Genomic DNA, 16,644 nt, shown 5'->3' on the forward strand with positions numbered 1-16,644 from the left:
ATGTCTGGAATTTTGTAACAACTTTATTGAAGTATAATCAACATATAATAAACTGCACTTTTAAAGTGTAATTTTATAAGTTCTGAAATAACAAAATGCCTGTAATATCATTACCACAATCAAAATAATAAACATATCTATTACACCCAAAACTTTTCTTGTGCCCCTTTGTACTTGATCCCATCCCTCTTAGATCCCCTTTCTACATATAACCACTAATATAGATTATATAGTATTTGTTTGCAGTTTCTGGAATATTATACAAATGGAACTATAGGGCATATGTTTTTTTTTTTTTTTGTCTAACTTCTTTCACTCAGCATACTTATTTTAAGATTTATCCATTCTGTTGTTTATCCATATTCCATATAATTTTATTGCTGAATACCATTCCATTGTATGGATTTGTTTATTTATCTCTTGATGGAAATTTGGGTTGCTTCCAGTTTTTTGCCATTATAAGTAATGCTACTAAAAATGTTCATGTGCAAGTCTTTGTATAAACATGTACTTTTATCTCTTTTGTGTAAATTACCTAGGAGTGGAATGGTTAGGTCATTGGCAGTTGTATGTTGAATTTTGTAGGAAATTGCCAGACAGTTTTCCAACTTGGTTAACCATTTTACATCTCCATCAGTAGTGTAGAAGAATTCCAACTGCTCAATATCCTGAACCAGAACTTGCTATAATCAATATTTTTTATTTTAGGCAGCCTAATAAAAGTGAAGTAATTTTAATTTGTATTTTTCTAATGACCAAGATATTGAGCATGTTTTTACATGATTATCTGCCATTGGTATATTCTTACTTGCTAAAGTGTCTATTCAAATTTTTTTACCTAGTTTTTATTGGTCTACTTTTTTATTCTTGAGTTTTAAGAATTATTTATATATTGTGGATGCAAAGCCTTATCAGATATATGCTTTGCAATTATTTTCTCCCTGTTTTGGCTTGTTTATTCTCTTAAGAATGTATTTTGAATAGCAGAACCTCTTAATTTTGATGAAGTCTGATTTATTACTGTTTTCTATTATCAGTCATAACTGGTGTTATATATAAGAAATCTTTGCCCAAAACAATGTCTTAAAGATTTTCTTCTATATTTTCTTATATAAGTTTTATAGTTTTTGAGTTTTATATTTAGCTCTATTATGCATTTGAGATATTTTTATATGATGTGGGTTATGGATCAAAGTTGATTTTTTTATGCAAATGTACGTTCAATTCATCTATCTTGATACCAATACTTGATTCTTTTGATTACTGTAGCTTTTTAGTAAGTTCTAAAATCACATAATATTAGATCTCTAACCTTGTTCTTTCTCAAAATCATTTGGACTGTTCTAATCTCTTTGTGTTTCTACATGGATTTTAGAAAAAGCTCATCAATTTTTAGCCAAAAGAGCTTGCTGAAATCTTGATTGTGATTACATTGACTCTACAGATGAATTTAGGGAGAATTGACATCTGAGCAAAATTGAGTCTTCTAATCCATAAATGTGGTAAATGCTCCATTCGTTTATGTATTCTTTAAAGTATCTTAGCAATATATTGTCATTTTCGGTATACAAGTCTTACATATCTTTTGACAGATTTATCCCTAATCATTTCATATTTTTGGTGCTACTGTAAATATTACTTTTTTGTTAAATACAATTTCAACATCTTCATTGCTAGTATACTAGAAATGCAATTGATTTTTGTTCTTGCTCTTTTTTCCTGTAACATTGCTAAGCATTTATTAGCTTTTCTGTAGATCCTTTGGGATTTCCCCTGTAGGTAATCATGTAATCTGAGAATTCAAAAAGTTTTACTTTTTCTTTACAATCTGGATGCCTTATATTTCTTTTTGTTGCCTTATTGCAGTGGCTAGATTCTTCAGTACAGTTTTGAATAGAAGTGGTGAAAATGAACATCTTTTATTTGTTAATGATGTTGGAAGAAAAACATTTAGTCTTTCACCATTAATATCATCTTTTCTGTGTTTTGTATTCAATAGATGCCTCTTATCTGGTTGAGAAGATTCTTTTCCATTCCTAATTTTCTGAGAGTCATTTTTGTTTTAAATCAGAAATAAATGCTAAATTTTCTCAAATGCTTTTGCTGTATCTATTGAGATTGGCACATGGTTTTTCTTTTTCATTCTGTTGATATGCTCAATTATATTGATTTTTGCCTGCTAGAATTTTCATTGGAACTTTATTAAATCTTAAAAACATAGGAAGAGTAATATCTTTACAATACTGAATTCTCCAATTTATGAATCCTGATAATGTTTTGTAGTTTTCTGTGTAGAGGTCTTAGATATTTTTCGTTCCCTTCCTCTCTCCTCTATTTTTTCCTCCTATTTTATTTTCTTCCTTCCTTCCTTTTTTCCCCTTTTGATTTCTTTAAGAATAGGTTGCCTATGTATTTGTTTTAAAACATGTCCACATATTTTTGGCACTTCTTCCATCAAATGGCGGGCTATATGTTCCCTTCCCTTGAACCTGGGCTGGACTTAGTAACTTGATTGTAACCAATGGAATGCAGCAGAAGTGATGCTCTATAGCTTTTCAGGCTAAGTCAGAAAAGGCCAGATCTCATCATGGACATTGTCTTTTGAAATTTGACATTAAATTTTCTTTAGTAATTCAACCTTTGCCATGGTGCCTAGCACTAGACTCTATAAATATGTTTAAAATAATTTTTTAAATAGTGTCTTGTTATGCCCCTATGAATAAAGATGGGAGAGGATGAGAAAAAGAGACTAGAAGCAAGCCTCATGAAGAATATATATATTTTATCATAATTCTACATATGGGAAACTAAGACCTAGAAAGATAAGTTATCTGCCCATGTAAAGGGTGATCTAAAATTCAAGCCTGCAGGCTGTATCTGGCTCAATGGTTCTTTCCTCACTACACTTATTAGGGCAGGCAGAGAAGTTCACCAAGGAGTATAAAATTAATATGTCATATTTTCCTGGAGGGCTGTTTATTCAAGAATAATTAATTTAAATTTTAAAATATGCATGATATATATATTATGGAGTAAAACAATTAATTTGCCATCTTTTAAAAAGATAAAATAATTCAAAGAAATGTCATTTTTATAATTGTTTGTTTTAGAATATAACTCCAAAATCATCATTTTATATTTATGCTCTCTTTTGGTAGGAATTTTCAAGATTCATTATGCTGTGCCTTTTTAGTTTTGATCCAGGGAAACAATGAAGTGTTTTTGTGGCATTATTTGCAGGACACTGATTATGCAGTTCTAAAAATTACTAAGTACCTTTTGGTTGTTGTTATATGCCAAACACTGTGCTTATCACTGTTCCTCATTTACACTTGCAACATTTCCGCAAAGTAGGCAATACTACATCATATTCCAGGTGAGACATTTGCTCCTTAGAGAGGAAATTTGCCTATTTTTCATAGACAGAGCAGGAGTGCAATGTCAGGTCTGTTTGTCTCCAATGGCTGTGCTCTTAACCCCTAATATTGTTTAAGCAAAGGATTTTTGAATTGGAGTTCCATGTAAAAATCATAGGGGTTGAATATTAGTTGTAGTTGTGGGGAATACTTGATTAGACTCAAGTATTGCCTAATTGTGTATTCCAATGTGGTTGAAAATGGGACCATTCTGTACAAGTTGGATCTCTGATCTCCCAGGATAGAATTTATAATTGCTTCAGAGTGCAATTCTCAGCTCCTCTCTGATTGGCCAGCTTGTTTGCAGTGAGGTATCATACCTATGCGCACATCTGCGTAGCCATCTGTGGTGTAAAATGTTGTCAATCATTCTTACCTCAGGGAAACCATGCAAATTTAGTTTTGAGAAATTACTGTTCTGTAGAATGGTAAAGTAGGAGGCCAGTGGCAGAGATATTTAAAACATCTGACTTTTTAGATGGATTCCTGGATACATGGATTGTAAAATTAGGCTTTTAAAGTACATGAATAACCCCCCAGCCTATGAAAGCAGTTTGTGTCATGCCTACTAGATCACTAGCTCATAAGTTTTTCTTCTTAGGACACGCTGTATTATCAAGTCTGACAGTCACAAGGTTCTCAGACCAAGTGGAACCTGTTTTTGGTAGTTGGAATTGTGGTAGAGAATGGAGGCTTGTGAAAAGGAGCATGATGTGCCATAACCTTGCTAGTAATTCAGCAGTTTCTTAGGAAGGCCACCAGTGCAGTGCAGTGATAAGTCTTCTGGTTGATGATTTATTTTATCTTTTAAAAAGGTGTGAAACTATTATACACACCATCCCGATACTACCTCTATAGTTACCAAGCCAGTGCATTTTGAACAACTTTATCGCCCATATGCATCCAGCCAATACACACTGACTTTCAGGTTTACTTGAGCCCTCATCACAGATGTTACAGGTAAGTGTCCATGGGGAGTTTTTATTTTAACTTCTAGTGATGATTCTCAAAGGAACTTGATAGGTCAAGAGACTTAGGGCTACTTCTCATTCCAGATTTGCAGTTTGGCCTTATTGGGATGTATTTTTATTATTTTCTGCTACCTTTGTAGGCAGAATTCACAGCTTGCAGTTATATAAATGGGAACTACTTCTGGTGATATGATGTGACCTTCCTTTTCAAAATTGGCCCTTTTCCCAGTCTCAATGAATACGGCTGTCATCTGCCCAGTGGCTCATGCCAGAAACCTAGGAGCTATCCTGATGCCTTCTACTCTCCCTGGCTGTAGTCAGTCCATCACAAAGTCCTTTTATTTAGTTCTGAAATAGTTTCTGAAGTGGCCTCCCGGCACCCTATTGCTCCTCTCTCCAGTCAGTATCCTCCACACTGTAGCTAGAATGGTATTCTCAAAAGTTATCTATTAATGTATTAATTCAGCTCACAAATATGGTTTTAGTGCTCACTGTGTGTATAAGATATAGTGGGAAACAAGAGAGATAAAGTTCTTTTGTCATGAAAACACAAAATAAATTGTATCAGGCTTCTCTGCCCATTCCCCCTACTCTCAACTTCATATTAAAATATTTTGATAGATTTCTAGTTGTTTTTAGGTTAAAAACCAAGATCTAATGATTTTCATAATCAGTCTCCATCCCTCTAGCCCCACCTTTTGCCAGCATTTACTTCACTCTAACCACCTGGCCTTGTTTCTGTTCCTTAATTATGCTATCTGCTCTGCTGCTTCAGAGCCTTTGCACATGTTGTACTTTTAGCCCAGAGTACTTTCAGCCTCCATCACCCATCCTCAGCTCTCAGATCTCAGTTCAAATGCCTCTTCCTCAGGGGAGCCTTCTTAGATTCATCAGACTATGCCACTCTGAATTCTATAAGAGTTTCTTTTGTGGCAGTCATCACAGTTATTCTTGGGATTAGTTGATTAATGACTTAATCCCCACAAGTGCTTAAGCGCCATGAGTTTTTTGCTTACTTTGTAGCCCAAGAAGCCAGCATTCATCATGGGTAACAGAATGCTTAGAATGATATTTTCTAAATAAATCATTGTTTGAAAAAATGGATTCTCATAGAGTGGGCCTTCACTTGCTAATCCACTCTTGGGTTGGCCACGTATACTGATGGTGTTTGAGAGCACAGATTCTTGCAATGAACATACCAAGAAGCAATTCTATCTCCAATTATTAGCATGTTATTTACCCTCTGAGGGCCTCAGTTTTGACACCAACATCAAAGGCTGTTGTAAGAATTAAATGAAACAATGGCAAATCCACTTACCATAGTGACTGGCATGCAATAAACACTTGATATGTGATAGTCAAAAAATAACAATAAATCATTATTGCTTAGCATGGTCTCCGTCTGCATTTGTAAAGTAACAGCACTTGGTCTTTCCCGCTGTCAGTTATAATACGTAAGCAAAGTGTCCCTGGGGAGAACAACTTCAGAAATCCCAACTGTCATTCTTCTTAGTATTTTGGACTCCAATTCAGGAGTACTGGCTCTTGGGGAAGAGACTGCTATTATCACTGAACATCTATTTTCTTCCTCTGTTGTAATAATAGAAGTTTTAAGGACATGCACGGCCCAGAAGAAAGTTCACATTTACCAGCTTTCCTTGCACTTGGGTGTATGTGTTTGACTAAGTTCTGGCCAATGAGGTGATGTTTGTGGCAGTCATTGGAACAGTTTTCATGAGACAGCTGGTGTATATCCCCAGCCCTTTGAATTACTTTTTCTTTCCTTCTTTATTTTTATTGGAATTCTAGGATGATGGCTGTACCTGGAGCTGCCATCTTGAACTATAAGGTGAGTATGAGAATGGAGGCCGTGCAAATCAGAGCTGCAAGGTAGAGCCTAGATTCCCAAGGCCTTTCTAGGTTAAAAACCTGTTCTGTGAATTCAAGCCAACACACAACTCTGGGCTTTCTCTCTCCTAACTTTCACATCAGAGAGAAACAAACTTCTGTTTTGTTCAAGTCACTCCTATAAGAAGTTTCATTGCAGCCCACACTACATCTTAGCCAATATAGCTTTGTAGTATACATGATATGAAGGGGACAAGAATTTTCTTGCCTTCTTCCCAAGTCCTGTGAGGTGGTGATTCTGATACCTCTTTTCCTCTGAGACTCATAAGCACAATGCAGTGATCTGGCTTTAGTTCTAGAGAGACCAGAAAAATCTTTCTACACTTTCCCATATCCAGGCCTAAATCAGAGCCCTAGTACATTATTCAGCTCACCTAGTTATTTATTCAGACACCAAATATTTGTCCATTATGCACCATGAAGCAGGCACTGTTCTGGGTTCTTGGGGTACATCAATAGACTAAGCAGCTGAACTGAACTGTATTTGGATATATTTTCTTTGTTTCTGAGGAACTCCTTGCTCTCTGCAGGAGAGAAAATCATGTTCTCAGTGTTATTCAATATATTTTTGACTTTAGTTGGAATTCTATATTTGGTGGGGAGACATACAGTTAATGCAGGAATTTTCTTTAGCTTCCACTGTTTGTGAAGACAAATGAAAAATGGCTCTTTTATGACATTTCATGATCAGAAATTTGGTCATTGTAGGTTGAAAGGAACCTTAGGTCATAGGTCTTAGGATCCTTTCATCATTTCATCTGGACAGGCTTTCTTCCTTAATCCTTGCCAGAATGTAGACCAGCCACTCTGGGGTACAGGGACAGAGAACCCATGTGTTTACAGCCTACGTGGTAGGCCACCAGTCCCAGATGGCTCACCGAGGACACACAGGCAACATGGTTTTCCCTCCTTCAGGTTAAATTCTTAGTTCTATATTGATGACCTTGAGCAGAATGTCATTAAAAGAGAGCCACCACTTCCTCTTGCTCAGCCACTGCCAGTCCATGCGAGCCCCAAAGAGGCCATACTTATCTCAGCATCCTCATACCCAGGGTTCATCTAGATACTCTGGTGTTTATTTTTTTTAATTCTAATAGAACCAATTTTTCTCTCCTCTTGTTGCCTTCAATTATTATTTATCTGGTAACTAGAATTTATGTGTGACAAAATTCTGAAATATTTTTTATGTTTCCTAATTCAAGCAGATAGTACTCCTTGTGTTTTCTTGCCTCAGAGAAGCTTTGTTTTGGGGGATTCCTGTTCTGTTTTCCAAAAGTGTAAACTATTGATACACTAAGATTGCTGGAGAGGTTTTGTGATTACTCTCTGCACAGCCCCACAGAGCACCCAGGAGGCTGTGTTGAAGTCTCTCATGTCCTTGAGAGGCATAGAAGTAGCAGGCCAAGAAATCTGATAGGACCACATGAATAGGTGCTGAATAATTTATAAGTGACCCCTGTGCAAGGATGACCTATGATAAGAAGCTTCACCACTGCAGGACACCCTCTATGATCTTAGGACTGGCACAGTGTTAGAGAGTATGCACAGGAGGAGCCCAAAGAACAAGCCCAGTTGGATGGAAGCTGGCAGCTGAAATTAAGGTGAACAGAAGAAAATCAAAGCATGTGTCTTTTATTGCATTCCTGTGTTTGTATACTGGAGTATAGTGAATAACAGCATGGGCTCAAAACCAGCTTTCCTGCTTACTGGCTGTATGACTTTGGAGAAATTAGTTAACAATAATGATTAGTGGATCTCACCTGTCTCATCTGTACAATGGGCATGTAGTAGCACTTACTTCATATTTTTATTGTGGGAATCATTATTTAATTATACAGTGCTTGGCACATAGTAAGCATTCTATGTATTAGTAGTTGTTAAGATGATCTTTTTATGAATGATGGGCTTTTTTTTCTGTTGGTTATATTCTTGTTTATAGATTTTTTAGTAACTGAGAGGAAAATACTTTGGAAAAGAAATTTAAAGCTTTAAAGTTATAGTATTAGAAAAGCATTGATCATTGAAAAGCAATAAAAAGTGAATAACAATCTTTGAGGTGATTTAGAAAAACTTAGGAAATAGTATTGAGTTTATCCCTGGCCAGTGTGGCTCGGTGGTTGGAGCATCGTCCTGTAACCAAAAGGTTGTGGGTTTAATTCCCAGTTAGGGCACATACCTAGGTTTCAGGTTCATCCCCAGTCTGGGTGTGGGCACATGCGACCCCCTTGTCCCGACGTGTATGGACTGGTGCGCATCGCCAGTCTGGGTGTGTACAAAGGCAACCAATCAATGCTTCTCTCACATGGATGTTTCTTTCTCTCTTCTACTCTCCCTTCCTCTCTCTTTCTAAAAAAGCAAATGAAATGTCCCCAAGGATAAAAAAAATAGTATCGAGTTTACAGAAATTTCACATTTTCTGAGAAAATCTTTAATTTGGTATGGTAAGGAATACCTGTTGTAAATAATTCCATGTGTTGTAACATCCATGTTTGTTTAATTTATGACCAAACATTGCAGAAGCTGCTTCCTACTCCCCTTGCAAACTAACTCAGGAAAACAACTCCTTAAGGCCCCATCATCCATGGACACCACTGCCCTCTGGTCTCGGGGATTTTCAGTCAGAACCTACTGCCTGTGCCTGGGTAATATGGAATAAACACCAATAAATCCTGTGGCTATGTTGATTATTCCCAAAACCTCTAATGTAGTCAGGAGAGCAATTCGATTATGTTCTGCATTTTGATTCAATACTTATGAAGTTTGATTCATGACTTCTAAACCCTTGTTTCCTATTTAGGTTCTTAGTGTGATGCACAGAGGAAGGACATCTCAAATTTTTAGTGCACATGAACCACCTGCAGGTCTTGTTAAAATACAAGTTCTGATGCAGTGGGACTGAGGTGGGCTTGAGATGCTGCATTTCTGAAAGCCCCCAGGTTATGCCCACATAGCTGATCAAGGACTGCACTTTGAATAGCCAGGACCTAGGTTCTAACAAGAAAAATACACCAACAGTGGTGTTGTGAGGGTCTATGACAGGTTACCAAGGGAATCTGTTGATTCTCCTTTTCCTGCAGGTCTTATACACTGGATATGTAAGACCTGACAGGAATTTTTTAGATGCAGTTTTCTCTGGAGGGTGGACTGGCTAAATGACCTCTGACAGTTTCTGCTCTCAGCAGTCTCTGATTAGATTACTGACCACTGTGTGGTGTATTTGATTCCATAGCATCCATGTGCCCACGTGGCATACAGTATCCACCAGGATATTGCATGAAATTTTTTGAAAGGACCAAAAACTATTTATTAAAGTTTGTTCTCTCTTATATATATTTCTTATACTATTATATAAATAAATTTATTTATATAAAACAGACCAGACATCTGGAGTTCAAAAATAGTTACTGTTATAAAGTCAGAAACACAGTTAAAGAGTGTTTTGGGTATTGAAATTTAGAAATCTTTATGAATAACACAATCTGTTAACTTGCACCCAAGAAGAATAGAAAAGAGAGGGTGAGATTGAAAGTATGAGGATAGAAAGGTGTCACCGCGATGCATTTTTAGGAACAGTACCTTCACCTCTAACTGCCTTTTAGTTGCTGGCTATAGGCACCAGAAATTCATAATAAAGATTAAATTGCCCAAAAGGCACAAATAAAAACATTAACGCAAGTATAAAAGCAATATTAAGGTTAAAAACCTATTTAAAGAATGCTTCTGAATATATAAAACTATACATTAATCCATTACGCAGACATTCAGCTTAAAATTACCATTAAAAAGTGTACATGACATACTCTCCCTAATCATAAATTTATGCCAACATTAATTTATAATGTAGCATGTACCCAAAGAGATTGACAGAAACCAACTCCTTACCAAAATCTAGGGAAAAAATTTTAAAGATAGTGAAATAATTTATTGCAGACATTATTTGCTATAAAGAAACTCTTGGCTCATTCTATTATATCCATACTCCCTCACAATCTTAAGGGAAATACAATAAATTTACTTTCTTTTACTAAAACACTATTTAACACATTTGGCAGTTAGCAGTATTCCTTTTACTTCTTTTTCTTTCATTTCTTTTTTTTTAAAGATGTTATTTCTTTATTTTTAGAGAGAGGAAAGGGAGGGAGAAAGAGAGGGAGAGAAACATCGATGTGAGAGAGAAACATTGATTGGTTTCATCTTGCACATACCCTGACTGGGAACTGAACCGGCAACCCAGGCATGTGCCCTGACAATGAATCAAACTGGCAACCTTTCACCTGTGGGATGACACCCAACCAATTGAGCTACACTGGCTAGGGCTCATTTCTTTTTTCTTTTTCTTTTAAAGAAGAAATCACTTTCACAGAACTAAGACTCAGACTTTTGGGGGGAGGGGTGGGTGGGTGGGTGATGTTTAGAGAAATGTTGTATTTAATGGTAAAGCTTAGCACATCCCAGCACCAGGAATGGCCTGGAGTCAGAGCAGCAGGGATGGGTAGGTGACTGCCATGGAGGCTCACACAGGACTCAAACTTTTCAAAGCTCAGTTGATTTTCTGCAATGACACAAAGACATTTGGTCATACAATAGCAACTGTACATCCTCCCAAGTCTGGAACACAGAATTGATGAAGACACTCACTAGCTTAATATGTGTTTCATCAGTCTGAGTCTACGAAGAAAACATCCTGCATTCAGGAAGACACATTTAGGATTACATGTTTCTAGAACATGTAACATGCAAAACCATCCAAGAACAACAACAACAAAATGCTGAACCAGGAAGGCTCTTTAAAATTTAGAACTAGTAATCAAGAGACTTCAGTCTGTATCTTTCAAATAATAAATGCCATAATTTTTTTCTTATTAGGAAAATAAATCACCTACAGTGGAGAGCGTATTTAGTTAGGCACTACAAAATACTCCATCCTTGATACCACTGGTCACCATTCCAAAGATCACTGAATGTCTCCAGGTATCAGATTACTCACCACTGAAATCCATCCTCACTATTGTATCCCTCGAGTCATTGCTCTATGTAGCTGACCACAAGTTTTCTAAATAAATCCATAGATGCTCCTTTATTTTAGCATAAAAAAGAGCTTACTCTGTCTCTGTTGCCTATAGCAGTCTATCAATCAAATACTTAAGAGATCATTTCATAGGCAAGGTTTATGAATGACTTGAAAGTTAAACTAATAATTTCTAGAACACTGTAGTGTTTTTATATTATTAGAGCCATTCCAAACACATTTAGAGTTTTCCAAGAAGCTATAAAAATGAGAACAAACATAAAGATATATAAAAATTTTTGCTATAAATGCTTTTTTACCAATTTTAGGTCATAAATTAATTGAGAAAGGCATCCTAAAAATAATGGTAGAAATGATAAAGTACCACTTTCAGATGATTCAAGTATCAGCTTGGTGTGCATGTCAGTTCACCAGTTTCTTCCCATATGATTTCACATCCAAAGTGCTACATCTTACTATGTATTGATATTTAGAAGCCTATAAAATCAGCCTGTTAAAGGAAATCTTTTTCAAATGGCAAATTTGTCTTTAGTAACTTCAATGCCTTTACTATTTTGATATAACCAAACAAAACTTTTTGAAGTACATTTCTGACAGTTTCTGGTTCACTTCTTTTTGATCTATTGAAACTGGAGGCAAAATGTGGAACAGAATAGGTTTTCTTACTGCAAAAGGAGAAGAAAGGCATGGTGCACAGAGCTGGAAGGTGCCGAGTCTCTGTGCCACAGACTCACCCTTGCTCTGTGCTGGAATCATCACAGGCACCGCTCCACTGTTCTGAGACCAGGGGTAGCTACCTTCACGGCTGGCAGAGTTGGACTCTGAGGAGCATTCAAAACCTTAGCTTGGTGCTTGGTTATTCTGAGTCTTTTTTTTTTTTTTTACAGTGAAATTCATGGATATTTTTATTTTACTGACTAATATATATTGTATATCTTTAAGGTATATAATGTACACACACACACACACACACACACACACACACACACTGTGAAGTAATTCCCCCAATTAAGCTGATTAACCTATCCATCACCTCACCTATTAACCTCATTTTTTCCCATTTTAAAATCACTTTTATTTTTCAGTTACAGTTGACATACATTATTATATTAGTTTCAGGTGTATGCCCAGTGATTTGACATTACATAACTGATTAAGTGATCATTCTGATAAATCTCATACCCATCTAACACCATACTTACTTATTAGAATATTGTTGACCATATTTCCTATGCCCCATGACTATTCTGTAACCACCTATTTGTACTTCTTAATCCCTTTGTCTTGTTCACTCATTCCTCTAAACCACCTTCCATCTGGCAACCATCAAAATGTTCTTTGTATCTATGATTCTTCATATTCATTTATTTTCTTATTTTAGATTCAATTGTTGAGAAATATGTGTTTATTGTTATATTATTGTTCGTATTTTGATAGCTTTTTTCCTTATTTTTCTTAAAGAAGACCCTTTAATATTTTTAGTAATACTAGTTTGGTGGTGATGAACTCTTTTTTCTAGTCAGGGAAACTCTTTTTCTGTCCTTTTTTAAAAAATGATAACTTTTCTGGGTAGTCTTGGTTGTAGGTCCTTGTTTTTTATCACTTTGAATATTTCTTGCCAGTCCCTTCTGGCTTGCAAAGTTTCTGTTGAGAAATTAGCTGACAGTCTTATGGGTCTCCCTTGTAGGTAACTAATTGCTTTTCTCTTGCTGCTTTTAAGATTCTCTCTTGTCTTTAACCTTTGCCATTTTAATTATGATGTGTCTTGGTGTGGGCCTCTTTTGGTTAATCTTGTTTATGATTCTGCATGTCCTGGGCTTGTATGTTTATTTTCTTCACCAAGTTAAGGAAGTTTTCTGTCATTATTTTTTCATATAAGTTTTCATGTCATCTTTCTTCTTCTTCTGGCACAGTCATGATGCAAATGTTGGTATACTTGAATTGTACAGAGGCTCCTTACACTATCCTCATTGTTTGGATTCTTTTTACTTCTTGGTCTTCTAATTGGGTGTTCTTTGCTTTCTTATATTATAAATCACTGATTTGATTATGAGCTTCATCTGCTCTAATGTTGATTCCCTGTAAATTATTCTTCATTTCAGTTAGTGTATCCTTCATTTCTGACTGGTCCTTTTTTATGCTGTTGAAGTTCTCACTAAGTTCACTACACATCCTTATAACCAATATTTTGAACTCTGCATCTAGTAGATTGCTGTCTTTATTTTGTTAGTTCTTTTTCTAGAGTTTTATTCTGTTCTTTCATTTGGGACATATTTCTTTGTCTCCTAATTTTGGCAGCCTCCTTGTGTTTTTTTCTACGTATTAGGAAGAGATGTTATGTCTCCCAGACTTGGAAGAGTGGCCTAATGTAGTAGGTATTCTGTAGCATCCAGTGGCACAAACCCCCTCAATCATGTAAGCTGAGCACTTGAAGTGAACCCCCTCATGTGGACTGTATACACCCTCCTCTTGTAGTGGAGCCTTGATTTCTGTTGGCATGTGAATAGGAGGTATTTACCCCCAGGCTGGTCAGCTGGTTGCTATCACCAACCACTGACTTCCTCGACCATCATGGAGGATGAGCTGAGCAGGGGCACATCTCACAGAGCAGAACTTACTTCAGTGGTACTCTGATGTCTGCTGAGTTTGTCCTTTGCATGTGTCTCTAGTTGAGATGGTTAGGTGGTGATGTTTTGACATGGTCTGAAGCTGCCCACTGGGTGTGCTGGCTCTGAGGCCTCCTGGGAGGTGCGGGCCAAGGCCAGCTGCTGCCTGTGTTCTGCCTGGGACACCTAGCATAAGCTACAAAGCGATCTGCAGATGACTGCTACTTGTGCTGAGCTTGGAGGTGCCCAGGAGAGGCTGAGCTTCAAATCAAGTCTGGCTGCTGCTAGTACCAGGCTTGGGGCCACTTAGTAGAGGTACAGGGCACGCGAAGGATAAGTGCTACTTATTTGAAATATTTTAGGAAAATCTAAAGCATGTGCCAAGACAGGCCATTGGTATGGAAAAGACACTGGAGGCAGTTTGTGTGGGCCTGAGAGTTGAGTAGGCTGGGGTCTCAGGGAATCACCAGGTGAAGCAAAGAGTGTGAGCAAACAGTGTGAGTGACATTGACGGACACTCAGATATCCACCTGCTTGCCAGCTCTGGGTCAGGGGGATGGCTCATCAAAGGAACAATGGCCTTTGCCAGCACTTCTCTCTGGCAGAAAGCTGCCCCTTGGTTCTCATCCTGATGCCAGATACTTCAGTTCCTCCCCATATTTGTGGTCCATTGCAAGCTGCTGCCCCAGTGCTGCAGCTCAAAGGAAGTGAGTCTGAGTCGGTCCATACTATTTCATTTAAGAGAAACTGCCTGGAACTCCAGAAGCCTTTCATCTCCCTCAACCTCAATCCCTGCTGATTTCTATAGCCAGAAGTTATGGGGACTTCTTTTCCTGATACTAGAACCTTGGGCTGGGGGTCCTGCTATGGGGCTGGGACCCCTCACTTTTCAGGGGACACCTCTTCAGCCAAGATATCCCTCCCAATTTTTATTGGCCACATGTGATGTGGGCTCAGCCCATTCTGCATCTCTACCCCTCCTACCGGTCTTGTGTGGCTTTGTCTTGAATTCCCTAGTTATAGCACTTCTATTCAGCCAGATTTCAGGCAGTTCTGGATGACGGTTGTTCTGTAGTTCAGCTGTAATTTTGGTTGTGGGAAGTGGTGAGTACCACTTTTACCTACCTGCCATCTTGACCAGAAGTCTTGACACTGAGTCTTGGAGTAGTCTTCCATGTTGAAAGGAGACATGGACCCCAGGGATGACTGATTGCCACCATGCAGCTTCTGGAAGTGGACATCCAGCTCTTCAGAGGAGGTATATCTTCCCTGATAGCATGATGAACTCCCTTTTCATATAATTTTTTCCCTCTGTGCTTTTTATGACAGCAAAAGATGATCAGACAGATGAGCACTAGTGCAAGCAAAGTTCCTGTAATAGCTTCTGAAGTTGTTCCACCTCTGTTTGAAGAAGGAACAATATCCAGGCAGAGCAGGCATCTATCAGAGCCCACTCTATTGCTGACTGGATAGCTGTATGCCCCAGGGTCCTCAGTATTAGCATTTTTTACAGATCTAAAAGATGAAGTCATTTCAAGAACTCTCAGCTAAATCTTATTTCCAACACCAGGGGCTTTTTCACTTTGTACTGCTATGTGTCAATATCTGACAACTGTGAATTTGTTACATTTATTGTCACATCACCAGATTTGAGATCACTACTTGTGAAATGCACTTGTCCTTTCAGATCTTCATAGTAATCATCATAAATTTTGTCTTCAGAATATTAAATAATCATTTGATCCACCTTCAACTGGTGATAGCAGCTATCTGATGTCCAGTGGTTCCTGGTCTTTCGGATTAAGGGTAAATTTGTATGGCAGCTCCAGTTTTCCCTTTGGCCTTCTCAGTCATCTGGTCAGGAGTGGTGATACTCAAATTTCTGGTGACATCAGTGACTCCTCACAAGCGCAGAAAGCACAGCAGCAGAAGTGCCACAGTGGTAGCCCCACCATGGGAGGTGACTGCAGGTGGGGGCTCTTGCTCAGGGTTTGAGTCTTCCCACATTTTGCGGGCTACCTTGGCTACTGCTGCAGTATCTCAGCACCCTGTTGGATGAATTTTTAATCAAAAGACTTCCCATATTTCAACATTTTTAATTTTGCTATGAGTTCACTGTAATATTAACTGGCTGAGTGAAAGGTAAAAACTATGTAATATTTTTCTTTGTCATTTTATTTGACATTACAGTATTGGATAAAATACATTTTTAGATGTAAAATACCTATGCTGTATGAAAATATTGATGCATATCTATTTGTTAGCATTGTAATTGACACAGAGGCAATATGTCAAAAAAGTGTCAAACAGGAAATGATATAACATATACAAATATACCATAGAATTAATCATTGGGTGATATATAGCCACTCACTATCAGTTACTTGTCTTAGCAGCCAAAATTAAGTATTTTTATCTTCTCACACCCTAATTTATTAAGAATCATGGTATTTCATAGAGCTGATATAAGTGAATTCCAGTTTTCATAGTTAATGGATAATATTGATGATGGAGAGGAATGGTGGGATAGAAAAAGAGACACCATTCTCTCATTAAGAATTTCAAATTGTGTTGGAGAGAACACTCTACCGTATGGAACCATTAGTGTGTAATTAAAGATACTATAGAACAGTGGCTTTTCAACTAGGGGGACTTGATAGAAATACATCAGCCCTACTCCGCTTCAGCGAGTCTTTGGTCTTGGTTAGCTCTCC

At 37.4% G+C, this 16,644-nt stretch overlaps 1 pseudogene; it reads right to left on the reverse strand.

The window, feature by feature from the left end:
- Positions 1 to 14,962: 14,962 nt before the first annotated feature.
- LOC150007221 (coxsackievirus and adenovirus receptor homolog pseudogene) lies at positions 14,963 to 15,937 on the reverse strand (annotated as a pseudogene).
- Positions 15,938 to 16,644: the final 707 nt, after the last annotated feature.

The sequence above is a fragment of the Furipterus horrens genome, unplaced genomic scaffold, assembly GCF_987537825.1.
Source record: "Furipterus horrens unplaced genomic scaffold, mFurHor1.1.pri manual_scaffold_6, whole genome shotgun sequence".
NCBI lineage: Eukaryota > Metazoa > Chordata > Mammalia > Chiroptera > Furipteridae > Furipterus > Furipterus horrens.